Below are 15,326 nucleotides of genomic sequence, written 5' to 3'. Positions count from 1 at the left end.
GTTTAGGAAAATGACTCACCTGATAAATCCTCCAGATGTGAGGAAGAAGAATTGGACGACAACAGTGAAGGTTCTAATTGAATTCCTTATTCCTAAATGAGAAATTGAGATTTTTAGGAATGTGTTTTACCAGAAATTTGTAGCTGTACCTTGAACAAATTTGAGAACTAAACACACAAAAATAATATGGTCAGCCAAATGCCATACAGCCTGTGAGAAAATGAAAGCAATCCAAACACTTGAGCCAGGTCTTTCAAAAGTATCTAGACATAGACAAAATATACATCTAACATAATAACAAGGAAACACTAATTTACACAGATTCTAATTCAATGGTCTTCATTGAAATATTTAATCCTTGAAGTGTGAGACTTTTCACATGGAGCCTTTTGTTTGAAACAGCTAATATAAAGATTATTCACATCACTGAAAAGATAATGTAATTTCAAATGCATTATTCCAAGTGGAAAATGTTGGAATAGGTTGAAAGTTTGAGAAATGATAAGATTGTATAAGATGGGTAGGGTTTGTGTATCACAAATTTTATGATGAAACGCATCTTTGATTTGACATTTGGCATTTCATCTTATAACAATGAAGGCAAGTAAAACTACGTTTTAAAATTTTTTTCTATATTTTGATTGTGGCCTGAAATGGGAAAAGGATTGTTTCCAAAACAAAAGATTATGAAATGGATTATTTCACTTTTTAAAAGCAAGTTACATGATATTCATAGTAAGTACTGTTTCTACTGCTGCTTGATCAAGCAGTTAGGGGGAAGGACAGCTGACAGGCTGGAGCCAATAGGTGTGTATGAAGGGAACAAGTTGCCAGCAACAAGTAGCTGATTGGTCTGTGGAATGTTGACCATTTAAAATTGGCAAATGTCTTCTGCCTGCCAACAACTATGTGATTGACACTCAGAAAGATCAATAGCTTGTGGATGTAAATGTTTGGTCTGAAGCTCTCGGTCCTCTGGAAGGGAAAGTGCTGTTTTGTCCTTTGCAATAAAAACACTTCAAGCCTAAAGAAAGCTGGGACATTTCATCTCCTCTATCTCTGTGAGCTGCTACTTTTAAGCAATAAGTCAGAGATTTTATAAGTGTTAACAGTCACCCTGTGTCTCCTGTAAGCACGTGAAAGGATCTGGAGAAGGAAGATTAAGAAGCAATAATTCCTGACAAACGAAAAGGATCCATCTCAGTGAATACTGCCGAAAAGGACAATCGAACTTCCCTCGCAGATTTTCCCTCTATTCAGAATACCCATTTTTTTATTGTATCTGCGTGTGTATATAGAGTGAGTTTAACAAGGAGGTTATGATTTTAAATAGCATAAGTACATGTCAACAGTTCTTAATTATTTACCTGTAACAAAAATTTCTTTAGTTGCAATAAATAGTCATTCCAGTAAGGAACAGAAATCTGGTCTGTGCTTTCTGTAAACCAATATCTAAGATTCAGGTCAATTGAGAAATTCTGCATTTTAGAACATTTTTAACTTTTGTGATGACTCTGGTGTTAGCAGGGCTTGATTTCTAGCGTATTACCTTACTGAGGTGCAACAGAAGGAATTGAATGTTTGCGAAAGAGCTGACTATGGACATGCAACAACTGTGACAACACTTGGGTTATGTGACGTTAGCCCATTCAACTGGTACATGGTGTTATTGTACAGTCTTACCTTCAAGAATTCTGTAAAATGTGCCATCTTCCCTTCCATCTCTTCCAGTTCTGCTGGTAATGTAAATAGCACTGGGCCTGATGGTTGTCTCTTAGCAAGCTTTGGAGAACTGTGAAAAAGATTTTAGATTGCCAAGTACAGTAACTCTCTTTCTCCTACCTTCCAGTCCCCACCCTGCAGTACCTCAGTCATTTCACTAGTCACTATAAAAGTTATTAAATCTTTGTGCTGTTCTATCCAACTCACTCAACTTTACTCTAATGCCTTTCCTCATTTTATCACTCTCTGTCAATTCTTTTTCTCCTCATACATATGCAGTTATTTGTTCGTTTCCAGTTTGTGCTGCTACATGTAAAGGGTTGTAGGCTCTCGGGATCTTCTTCCTTCAACTTAGTCAGTTGTCTTGCAATTTTTGCATGGGCCTTGGAGCAATTACTTCAATTAGCTGGTTCCAGCAACTGTTTGGAAGCCAATTCAAAGTAATTTAATCCTGGTACACAAGCAATGCATTATAGCTTGTGAAAAAAAAAGCCATCAAATGGTGCAATATGGTTATCATTTTCTGAGAAGATTCACGTTGGAACACCAATAGCAGACATCAGTAAAATATCTCCCAACACCTTCTACTGGCCAACTGGATTGTCCAGACACACTCTCTCTAGAGTTTTACGTTGGTCGATCAGAGTTTCTAGAAGGAATACAATAGTTCTGATATAATGCAAGAGTTCCATTCTTGTGTGGTCTCATAGAGTCATGGAGATGTACAGCACTGAAACAGACTCTTCGGTCCAAGCCCGTCCATGCCGACCAGATATCCCAACCCAATATAATCCCATCTGCCAGCACCTGGCCCATATCCCATCAAACCATTCCTATTCATATACCCATCCAAATGCCTTTTAAATGGTGCAATTGTACCAGCCCCCACCACTTCCATACACATACCACCCTCTGCGTAAAAATGTTGCCCCTTAGGTCTCTTTTATATCTTTCCCCTCTCACCCTAAACCTATGCCCTCTAGTTCTGGATTCCCCCACCCCAGGGAAAATATTTTATCAATTTATCCTATCTATGCCCCTCATAATTTTATAAACCTTTATGAGGTCCAAGGTGGTTATCTCCAGTTTGCTTCCAGTTCCTCGGGCTAGTGTGGCCAGAAACCGGGAGATAATGGACTTGAACGTGTGGTTGGGGAACTGGTGCAGGAAGCAAGGTTTCAAGTTCTTGGATCACTGGGGTATATTTTATGGTAACCATAAATTCTACAAGAGAGATGGCTTGCACCTTAATAGAACAGGGATCGGCATTCTGGCAGGCAGGTTTTCTGCTGCAACACCGCTACATTTAAACTAAGTAGCGGGGGGGAGGGGACAAGCTGGATGTTTAAAAAGGAAATTGAAGGGGTAGTTAGAACAAGAGAAGTCAAGAAAGACAACTGTATCAAGGAGGCAGAAAACTGGAAAAGGCATCATGCTGTAAAGTTGAGTGAAATAAGGGTTGAGGGGAAGGGTGAGAGCAGTAACAAATTAAAAATTCTATATATGAATGCACGAAGCATTAGACACAAGGTGGATGAGCTTGAGGCTCTTTTGGAAATTGGCAGATACGATATTGTGGGGATAACTGAGACGTGGCTTCATGGGGACAGGGCCTGGGAAATGAATATTCAAGGCTACATGTGTTATCGTAAGGATAGACTGACGGGCAGAGGGGGTGGGGTGGCCTTGTTGGTAAGGGAGGATATTCAGTCCCTTGCGCGGGCGGACCTAGAGTCAGGGGATGTAGAGTCAGTGTGGATAGAGCTTCGAAACACTAAGGGTAAAAAGACCCTCATGGGAGTCATCTACAGGCCCCCAAACAGTAGTCTGGATGTTGGAGGTAAGTTGAATCAGGAGCTGAAATTGGCTTGTCGCAAAGATGTTACTACAGTTGTTATGGGGGATTTTAACATGCAGGTAGACTGGGAGAATCAGGATGGTATCGGGCCTCAAGAAAGAGACTTTGTGGAGTGCCTCAGAGATGGATTTTTAGTGCAGCTGGTGCTGGAGCCGACCAGGGATAAGGCGATTCTGGATCTGGTATTGTGTAACGAACCAGAATTGGTCAGTGACCTCGAAGTGAAGGAGCCGTTGGGAAGTAGTGACCATAATACAATAAGCTTCAATCTGCAATTTGAGAGGGAGTGGGTACAATCTGAAGTGACAATATTTCAGTTGAATAAAGGGAAATATGGAGCTATGAGGGAGCAACTGGCCAAAGTTCAATGGTATAATACCTTAACAGGGAAGACCGTGGAGGAACAATGGCAGATATTTCTGTGTATAATGCAGAAGATGCAGGATCAGTTCATTCCTAAAAGGAAGAAAGATCCCAGGAGGAGACATGGGCGGCCGTGGCTGACAAGGGAAGTAAAGAAGCATATAAGGTTAAAAGAGAAAAAGTATAACTTAGCGAAGATAAGCGGGAAAACGGAGGACTGGGAAGCTTTTAAAGAACAACAGAGGATTAGTAAGAAGGAAATACGCAGAGAAAAAATGAGGTACGAAGGTAAACTGGCCAAGAATATAAAGGAGGATAGTAAAAGCTTTTTTAGGTATGTCCAAGGCAAAAAAATGGTTAGGACAAAAATTGGGCCCTTGAAGACAGAAGCAGGGGAATATATTACTGGGAACGAAGAAATGGCAGAGGAATTAAATGAGTACTTCAGATCTGTGTTCACTGGGGAAGACACAAGCAATCTCCCTGAGGTAACAGTGGCTGAAGGACCTGAACTTAAGGGAATTTCTATTTGCCAGGATTTGGTGTTGGAGAGACTGTTAGGTCTGAAGGTTGATAAGTCTCCGGGACCTGATGGCCTGCATCCCAGGGTACTGAAGGAGGTGGCTCGGGAAATCGTGGATGCGCTGGTGATTATTTTCCAGAGTTCAATAGAATCGGGGTTGGTTCCTGAGGATTGGAGGGCGGCTAATGTTGTGCCACTTTTTAAGAAGGGTGGGCGGGAGAAAGCAGGAAATTATAGACCAGTTAGTCTGACCTCAGTGGTGGGAAAGATGCTGGAGTCTATTATAAAGGATGAAATTACGGCACATCTGGATAATAGTAACAGGATAGGACAGAGTCAGCATGGATTTATGAAGGGGAAATCATGCTTGACTAATCTTCTTGAATTTTTTGAGGATGTAACTCGGAAGATGGACGAGGGAGATCCAGTGGATGTAGTGTACCTGGACTTTCAGAAAGCTTTTGATAAAGTCCCACACAAGAGGTTAGTGAGTAAAATTAGGGCGCACGGGATTGGGGGCAAAGTACTAGATTGGATAGAGAATTGGTTGGCTAATAGGAAACAAAGGGTAGTGATTAACGGCTCCATTTCGAAATGGCAGGCAGTGACCAGTGGGGTACCGCAGGGATCCGTGCTGGGACCGCAGCTTTTTACAATATATGTAAATGATATAGAAGATGGTATCAGCAATAACATTAGCAAATTTGCTGATGACACAAAGCTAGGTGGTAGGGTAAAATGTGATGAGGATGTTAGGGGATTACAGGGTGACCTGGACAAGTTAGGTGAGTGGGCAGATGCATGGCAGATGCAGTTTAATGTGGATAAATGTCTGGTTATCCACTTTGGTGGCAAGAACAGGAAGGCAGATTACTACCTCAATGGTATCAAATTAGGTAAAGGGGCTGTTCAGAGAGATCTGGGTGTTCTTGTCCACCAGTCAATGAAGGCAAGCATGCAGGTACAGCAGGTCGTGAAGAAGGCTAATAGCATGCTGGCCTTCATAACAAGAGGGATTGAGTATAGAAGCAAAGAGGTGCTTCTGCAGCTGTACAGGGCCCTGGTGAGACCACACCTGGAGTACTGTGTACAGTTCTGGTCTCCAAATTTGAGGAAAGACATTCTGGCTATTGAGGGAGTGCAGCGTAGGTTCACGAGGTCAATTCCTGGAATGGCAGGATTGCCTTACATGGAAAGACTGAAGCGACTGGGCTTGTATACCCTTGAGTTTAGAAGACTGAGAGGGGATCTGATTGAAACGTATAGGCTTATGAAAGGATTGGACACTCTGGCAGGAGGGAACATATTTCCGTTGATGGGGGAGTGCCGAACCAGAGGACACAACTTAAAAATACGGGGTAGACCATTTAGGACAGAGATGAGGAGAAACTACTTCACCCAGAGAGTGGTGGCTGTGTGGAATGCTCTGCCCCAGAGGGCAGTGGAGGCCCAGTCTCTGGATTCTTTTAAGAAAGAATTGGATAGAGCTCTTAAAGATAGTGGAGTCAAGGGGTACGGAGATAAGGCTGGAACAGGATACTAATTAGGAATGATCAGCCATGATCATATTGAATGGCGGTGCAGGCTCGAAGGGCAGAATGGCCTACTCCTGCATCTATTGTCTATTGTCTATTGTCTATTGTCTATTGTCTATTGTCACCCCTCAGTCTCCGACCTCCAGGGAAAACAGCCCTACCCTATTCCCGATAGCTCAAATCCTCCAACCCTGGCAACATCCTTGTAAATCTTTTCTGAACACTTTTAAGTTTCACAATATCTTTCTGATAGGAAGGAGACCAGAATTGCATGCAATATTCCAACAGTGGCCAATGTCCTGTATAGCCGCAACATGACTCCCAACTCCTGTACTCCGTACTCTGACCAATAAAAGAAAGCATACTAAACACTTTCTTCACTATCCTATCTACCTGCAACTCCACTTTCAAGGAGCTCTCCAAGGTCTCTTTGTTCAGCAACACTCCCTAGGACCTTACCATTAAGTGTGTAAGTCCTGCTAAGATTTGCTTTCCCAAAATGCAGCACTTCACACTTATCTGAATTAAACTCCATTGGCCACTTCTTAACCCATTGGCCCATCTGATCAAGATCCCATTGTGATCTGAGGTAACCATCTTCGCTGTCCACTACACCTCCAATTTTGGTGTCATCAGCAAACTTACTAACTGTACCTCTTATACTCGAATCCAAATCATTTATATAAATGACAAAAAGTAGTGGACCCAGCACCGATCCTTGTGGCACTCCACTGGTCACAGGCCTCCAGTGTGAAAAACAACCCTCCACCACTACCCTCTGTCTTCTACCTTTGAGCCAGCTCTGTATCCAAATGGCAAGTGCTCCCTGTATTCCATGAGTCACCAGTGTCCCATGGAGAAGCTTGTCAAATGCTTTACTGAAGTCACATAGATCATATCTGCTGTCTGCCCTCATCAATCCTCTTTGTTACTTCTTTAAAAAACTCAATCAAGTTTGTGAGACTTGATTTCCCACGCGTAAAGCATCTACAAGAAAAAAGGAATGATGATGGCACAAAAGTTTTATTTGACTTTTACAATTTGGAAAAATAAATGACAGAATTGACCATCATCAGAGTAGACCGATGCTCCCTGACCTGCTGTGCTTCCCCAGCAACACACTCTTGACCCATCATCAGGAACAGGTACCGATTCTTTGGAATAATTTTTTTTAATTTCAGTGTCTTTAAGCTACATTTTCTTTGAGAGGTGTTTTGGACTTGTCCTCCCAGGATCATTTAAACGTTTTGCTTTTTGGCAGCCTTTCTTGTTTCTTTGTTTCTCTTATTATAGAGAGAGAGAAGTGTAGAGCACTGACTATGCTTCAGTTCAGATTTGTAGCCTTTAATTTTGGTTGTGCTAAACATTTAGTTCTGAACTCAAACCACATAGATGACCGTTAGGAAGAAAACTTTTCAGCTTTAGCATCCACTCACCACCAATAACTAACTGTTATGACTAACTTTTAGTGTTCCCTTGCTGCCAGCACAATATGGTTTGTGGTTTTATGTATGTGTTAGCTAATGCAGCATACAGCACAGAACTGTGGTTTCTGTTGAATCAGATGTCTTGAGGCTTATTAACAATGCAAGCTAGCTATAAGACTACAATTTCACTGACTTGCCTGTATAGTCTATGTTATATATTTATAGATGTATCGCTGTATTACACACATGCATACCTGGCTGACTATACTGACTCTATTACACAGAGCAAACGACTGAATTGGAAAAGCACTGTGAGGTGGATACCGTTATGCCAAAACATTTCCTGTTGTGACCTCATGAAACTGTACAAGAACAGGCACAAGATATAAGTTTCAAGACTAGAGTGTGCTGGAAAAGCACGGCAGGTCAGGCAGTGTCCAAGGAGCAGGAAAATTGAAGTGATTTCTATAACATAATAAAATAGTTGCTGGTTTTAAATCCCTAGTACTCCTCCTCACCAGACAGTGAGAGGACCAATGCCACATGGTGTTGCAGTGGTTCAAGAAGATGGTTACACAATCACCAATTTGAAAGCAACTTGTGATGGATAACAATTGCCGTTCTTGTCCTATCTGCCCAATTTTATGAAGAATCAATACTGAAAAACGAGCATGTAAACTAGAAGTAAGTGAGCTGGGCACATGGCAGTAATTTTGACTTTAAATTATAATATAGAAAGATGTAACATTAACCAGGGAATAACAGAAGCAATCAAAGAGATGTGTATGGTGGAAACCTAAGCCAATTTCATTAATCTTGCACTGTTGTCCTCAGCCAAATTTATGGCTCAGTGTTCCCAATACGTCACCAACCCATGATCAAACAGCCAGAACTCAAAATAGAAGGCTACATTCCACTGCCACATCCATTTTAAATTGGGTGTGAAAATGGAAATGAACATCTTCAAATACTCATCTGTGAACTTTAGTCACTACAGTTCATCATTAAGTGTGATTTTGAAACTAGATTGCCTCTGCTGGGATACAAGTTGGAAAGCATTTCTATTCAACTCGGTAACATGTGAGTTGCCACGGGTATGAATGACATTTTGGAATAGTTCCAAATTGGTTTTAAAGCCAACTGAGAAGGGTTGTGATAAATGGGTTAGACTGAAATATTAATCTGAACTTGCTCCTCAGAGAATTTTTCAGTTTCTGTCACTATGCCTTAAATTAGAAGTCAACTTCAGTTTTCTTGTTTATAGACCTTAGTGTGTTTCCAGAAGTTTATGCCCTGCACTAGAATCTAAGAAAACTTTAAGAAATGAGAGCAGATGTCAGTCACACAGCTCCTCAAGCTTGTTTTGCTCATTCAATCACTCAAAATCTGATATTTTACCACAACTTCATTTTCCCACCTCATCCTCGTAATCCCTTGAATCCTGAAAGGCCTAGAAATCCAGTAATCTCGGTTTTGAATATACTCAATATTAGAGATATGCAACATTTTCTGGGTTTGAAAATCCATACATTTGCAACCCTCTGAGTAAAGAAATTTCTCCTCATCTCAGTCATGAGTGGCCAACCCCTTAACCTGAGACCATGATCCTTAGCTCTAGCTGTTTCAAGCAGGAGAAACAGCATCACAACAACATCCATGACATCTCGACATTTATTGTTTTAAATTAGAACACTTCTTGTACATCTAAACACTGAGAATATGAGATGATTCTCATTGATTTCTTCCCATTGTGGACAATCCTGTTATCTGAGGAATCAATCAAATTTCCTTCACTGCTCTAAGGTATGTGTTCCCTTTCTTGTGTAGAGAGAACAAAGATTTACACAATACTCTAGATGTGTTCTTTGTAAAGCTATATAATGCAACCAAGACTATCTGAGGGCAAAAAATAACAGTCTGTGAAAATGGGCACTAGGAACATATTGTGGAATTAACTCTGAACAGCTGTTAAATGCTGTGTTGAGTGAATGCATACCTCAGCTACGGTCTCCAATATCTGTTCAGCTATTACTTCCAAAGGTTGCCAATCACCAATTAAGGTTACCTCTTGCAGGGTTAGTGTATTCTGGTTAAAGAGGGACTGGAACTGTTTGTGGGATGAGAGCATGGATAAAAGGAGTTATGGGCTAATTAAGACTCAGTGTGGGGAGCACATTGTATTAGCTTTATTGTCACATTCAGTGAGTGCAGTGGTAAGTTTGCAATGTCACCACTTCTGGCACTATCTTAGGTCAATACCTAGGTACAGGTATTTAACATACTGTAATGCTTTCTGAATTGCATTGTGGAGGAGGTGGAGGGAAAGACAGATGTGATCCCCCTTTTCGGGGAGCAGTAGATCTCCAAAGCAATCCTTGGGAAAGCAGGGATCCACACTGCCAATGTCAGTAAACTTGAGGATTGAAATCTCAAGGGATTGTGGATCAGTGACACAAAAAAAAACATTTGATGACCTGGAACAAGTAGTCAATGTCAGTGGAAGTACTGTGTACATTGCTGGGTTCCATATTTTAGGAAAGACGTGAACACGTTGGAGAGACAACATAAGAGTTTTATGAGAATGGTTCTAATGATGAGAAACTTTAGTTATGATGATCGATTGAAGAAATTGGGTGTCTTCCTTGGGGAAGAGAAAATAGAGGGGAGATTGAAGGATGTGCTCAAAATCACAAAGGGTTGGAATGGAGTAGATAATGAAAACTGTTCCTGCTCATCAGAAAATTGACAACCAGAATACATCATTTTAATGTGTTCTATGAGAAAAGCAACTAAAATGTGGTCAAAAAAATCTTTCCCACATAATAACTGGTCCAGATTTGCAATACACAGCCTGGAATTGTAGGTGGAGTCAAGAAACTTTCAAGCAGGCACTGTGCTTTATATTTATATGCTGATATATATTGCCCATGATAACATTTATGTGTCTCTGCCAACTCCTTAGTGCCCATTACAACTTCTGTCTTTGCCTTTAAGTGATATATGTGCATTTCACTAATTGTTTTAAGATACTGACAGAAGTTCCTATACAATTTGATTTTGTGTTTGTTGATAGTGGAATCTTATGTTCCATTTTCTCTACTTCTCCAAAGTTGTAAGCATCCTCCTTCTAAGCTAATATTAATCATAACTACAAGTAAGCATGTAATTCATTAATGTTGTAAAAAGGTTTTTGAAAAAAGTAGACAGTGACTTTATGAATACTTGTAATTTTTGGATTGAGAAAGTCAAGTCAAAACTTTCTTGAGAAACACAAGCACCATATATCTTTATAAGTCTATCTCATGCCCTTTTACTGAAATAATCCTGCTTCTTTGCTAATCAAATCTGAATTATTCTGGGACAAACCTGTTAAGGCCAAAACTGTCCAGTAATGGATTATTTGAACATAATGCTGAATTGAATTGAATTGAAAATTCAATACATCCTGGTGGTTAAGGATGTTCGATATGATGAATCCAGCCTACTTCACTCTACAACTGAAGGATGAGAAGGATATGACAGGAAAGTTGACTGCAAGATCGTGACTATGTCTTATTTCCATTACATGAATTGTTGCATCTGGACATGATTATTCTGGACCAGTTGAAAAGATCTGTATTACGAGCAGTAAGGTTTTATGTCTCTCATCTGTCTTTACACCTCTCTCTCTCAGATAGCATTGTCGAGTGGGAGGGACAAAAGTATTGTGGTGAAATCCGATTCACATCATTGATCAACTAGGTTGTCTTTGTTGTAAGCCACTCACCTCTGGTTGGGCTATGTAGGGATGGCAGCAAGGATGAATTAAAGTAAGGATTTTTAAAATATTGGTGAATAATTACTTTTTGAAAACAAGCAAACTTTTTGATGTAGCTATCATACTCTTCCAGCCTAATATTTGGTTTATTCAGCTGTGCCTAGGTGGAGCAGTTTTCCATTCTGTCTTTTAAGTAACATTGTTGAAGGTGCCACACTGGCAGAGTGACAAGGACTTCATATCCAAAAGTGAGTGCTGGCCCCCTTCCTATCCCAAACTAACTTCGACCATTCTGCTTTTCACTGCATTCATTTGAGTCCCTCATCTTTCTTACAGGGTATATGATATGGCAATGCTCCCATCATCTAATAGCATCCTTGAACATTTCACAAATGATTAGCACTTGTGGGCATCATCCACCTCCTTTTACGATAATGTCACTGTTGGCTGCATTATTGAAATAACATGTCAGTTTGACTGTGCCCGCTGCAATCCACTTTTAACTGATGTATGATACTTCTGTCATAATTTGAAGATGCTGGTGTTGGACTGGGATGTACAAAGTTAAAAAAAATCATACAACACCAGGTTATAGTCCAACAGGTTTGTTTGGAATCACTAGCTTTTGAAGCGCTGCTCCTTCATCAGGTGGTTGTGGCCCCACAACCTTGAGTTTGCAAACTGGTCATACTTCATGTCTGGTGTCGAGCAGACATGGATCCCATGCTTTCACTTATCAACGTGACACTGACTCCACATTGTCTGAGCTTTTTTCCAGTTGCATTGTGCATCTAGTGATAGCAGAGAGCGCAGCTCACAGTGGACATAGTGAGCATGTCTGTTCACCAGGTATCCCTTATGTCACATTATCCTGACACCCCTATTCCACCCATCTCCTTCAAAAGTGCAGACCCATCACTTGCCCCCAACTGTCTTCCACACCCCTGATTCCCAAAATTGCAACTTAATGACGGTGCACCGTCCTCCTCTATACTCCTTTGGAGGACATGGCAGTGATAACTGCCAATAATCCAACCTTGCTTAATTTGCAATTACTCTTTATGCAGTTCCATGCAGCCCCTTCTACTGTCCTCATTCCCATCTCCACAAATTTCTCTTCCTTTCCTTCCCCCACCCGTTCCATTTTGCAGTGATTCTTCACTGTTCCTGCAGGCTCCACTTGCATTGATGAATGATCTCCTGGACTGTATTCCTCCCAGACCTCTGACTGTCTTTCACAAGCATCCCTGGGAGTTGACTGACCAGACCTTGACCACTGCCTTTGAGCTCCCAGACTGACAATACTGAACTCCCTTGATAGATGGTGCTGCCTCTACAGGTTGGACCATTGTCCCCTCCTCTGACTGTTGCTGGTCAGATCCCATAACAGTGAGTGTACCAAGCTGAAGATGACTGTAGCCAGTCCCCTGAGCTGAGTGTGAAGTGTGCCGCTGACTGGTAGTCCTGACTACATCTGAATGCTGATGACTGGGCTGAGCACTAATCTCACCCAATTTCCAATGTGGCCATTGGGTGAATGCACATCGTGCAGTGTGTTTGCTGTGTGGGCATTTGGCACGTGCTGTCAATCCTAACTGACATATTGATGTTCTGCATATCATGACATCCATCTTTCCCTGGGCAGCTTAGACAAGCATGAAAAGCAGCAAAGAACGTCCATCAAAATGGCAGGACTGAAAGACTTTGGCTTAGACTCAAGTGACAATGAGCTGACTGTCATGGCATAACTCAAGACGAGACAAGTCAATGATGCTGCAGGCATGCAGATTGGTGCTAAGTGAGTGAGTGCTAAGATGCTACCCAGTGCAATCCTTTCAGTTGGCTGCCTGTCCCTGTGTGCAGCCAGTGAACCATGCAATGCAAGTCTGTTCTTCTTGAACATTTTGCAAGTGTATTGGAGAGGTACTATGATGGCTATGAGGGGGTGACAGATGCTCAATGCCAATACCCGAGGATGAAGGTTGCATGTGACTGGTGCCTCTGGATCATGCCCTGAGAAGCTGTTTGCTGCTAAGCAACATGGAACTCTTTCAGAGCAACCAGAGAACTGAAGATGCCAGGTAGCTGTTCTGATTTCCTTGTCGACATTTTTCTATGTCCAGCTTGTCTGGCAGTTTGGTAAGTTGGGAAGCTGAATATTAACGATCTGAGTTGCGGCATTAATAAGGTGTTTAACAGGCTACCATCCCCTCTCCCATTATTTGGCAACTCATTGCTGTTGAATGAGAAATCTGCTTTGCTGATCTGCAAAAGCATTGAAAATGCACAAGGTGCTCCTGACGCCAAGAGAATCTTTATTCAACTTCTCTTCCAATTCTGCCACAGATCTCACCATGCTCTATGCTGCTCAGGATAAAGTGAGGACTGTAGATGCTGGAGATCAGAATTGAGAGTGTGGTGCTGGAAAAGCACAGCATTCCTGGTGAAGATCTTATGCCCGAAACATCAATGCTCCTGCTCCTTGGATGCTGCTTGACCCACTGTGCTTTTCCAGCGTCACACACTCGACTCAATGTGCTCGGACCCAGATAAAATTCCACTCAAAGTATCTTTTCCACCTGAATCTGCTACTTGCTTCTACTTGTCAGTATACCGGGCTATAACTTTCCTTCTCTCTGAGTTTTGCTCCTGCATCCTCACATTTCTGGTGAGCAGAACATCAGCAATTTAACAGTTAGTAAATACTTTAAAATTAATTATGGTATGTTAGAATGTGAACTGATGATAAAGCCAATGAAAATCAGTTTACAACAACAGGAACAAGAAGAAGGAAGTTGATATTAATTCACCAATACTCTGATCCATTAATTGATTATTGATTTGTGCCCTTAAATATTTAATTGCTGCCCCTAATGTCTGCTTAGCTTGCTGCTTCTGGTTACTTAATTAGTTGGCTGGTGCTCCTTTATGACTTAATTTATTAATTTGGTACTCTGTTCTTGGAATCAGTGAGGGCCATTGTTGCATTGCTATTTGAATGGTCCTTAGCTGCACCATAATTTAATATTAAAGTTGTTGCTGAATCATGAGGCCTATGGTCCATTTATTGCCTTTTTATGTTGTCACCGTGCATTGCGTAAGAGTACCTCTTACAGTTCAACACTCATTCAAACCTACGCTCTACATTACGTGCTCAAGTACTCGTCTTATGGCAAAGAGGTTTTGATGTGGGTTGTCATGGTGCATTCATGGTGTTATCACTTCACAGGAGGAGGGAGAAAGCTATAATTACTATTGTAGCCTTGTGTTAGACAGACATAGAACTTGTTGGCTGGAACCCACAAATCCAAGATTGGGTAGCAAGGATCCTATCATTGAGATAAACTGATTTATAATGCAGGTAATTTTAATCTAGCTCAATGGGTTTGGAGAGGGTACCCCTTTTTACGTGGCGTCAAATTTCATGTCACTGGAGCTAAAACCTTAAGTTGAACACTGTCTGTCATCCAGCTTGGTGCAGGGAGGCATTTTGCTGCTGAAACACAATTAATTGATCATGAACAAGAACTCTGCTCCAACTAATGATGGCAGCCTGACTCCCAAGACTGACCAGCAGCTCAGCACCTGCAACAGCACCACCACCAGTAGTCGCCATTGTTAAACCCGGAGAAGAGCATCAGTGGTCGGGTGCTGTTAAGGAAAGTGAGAATGACTTGGGAAATGCCAGAACCAGGCATCCAAGCCAAGGAAACCAATGTGATTAGCATCATAGAAGCATAGAAACCCTGTAGTGCAGAAAGAGGACATCCAGCCCACCGAGTCTGTAACGACCATCCAAAGAGCATTCCACACAGACTCACCCTATCTCCATAACCTCCATGGATTTTTTATCATGGCCAATCCATCTAACTGCACATCTTTTGACTGTGGAAGGAAACCGGAACACCCGGAGGAAACAAATGCATATGTGGGGAGAACATGCAAACTCCACACAGACAGTTGCCTCAGGGTGGAATCAAACCTGGCTTCCTGGAACTATGAGGCTACTGTTTAAGTGGCTGCAGTAAGATTGCTATGGGTAGGGCCACTGCTGCCTATGTGTGGAAGGAGAGGGTGACGCCCCTTTTATAACCAGTTGGTTGAGTTCCCTGATTTGTTATAGTTGCAGACAGGAAACCTC

The sequence above is a fragment of the Chiloscyllium punctatum genome, chromosome 25, assembly GCF_047496795.1.
Source record: "Chiloscyllium punctatum isolate Juve2018m chromosome 25, sChiPun1.3, whole genome shotgun sequence".
NCBI lineage: Eukaryota > Metazoa > Chordata > Chondrichthyes > Orectolobiformes > Hemiscylliidae > Chiloscyllium > Chiloscyllium punctatum.
This window is presented reverse-complemented; position numbering follows the sequence as displayed.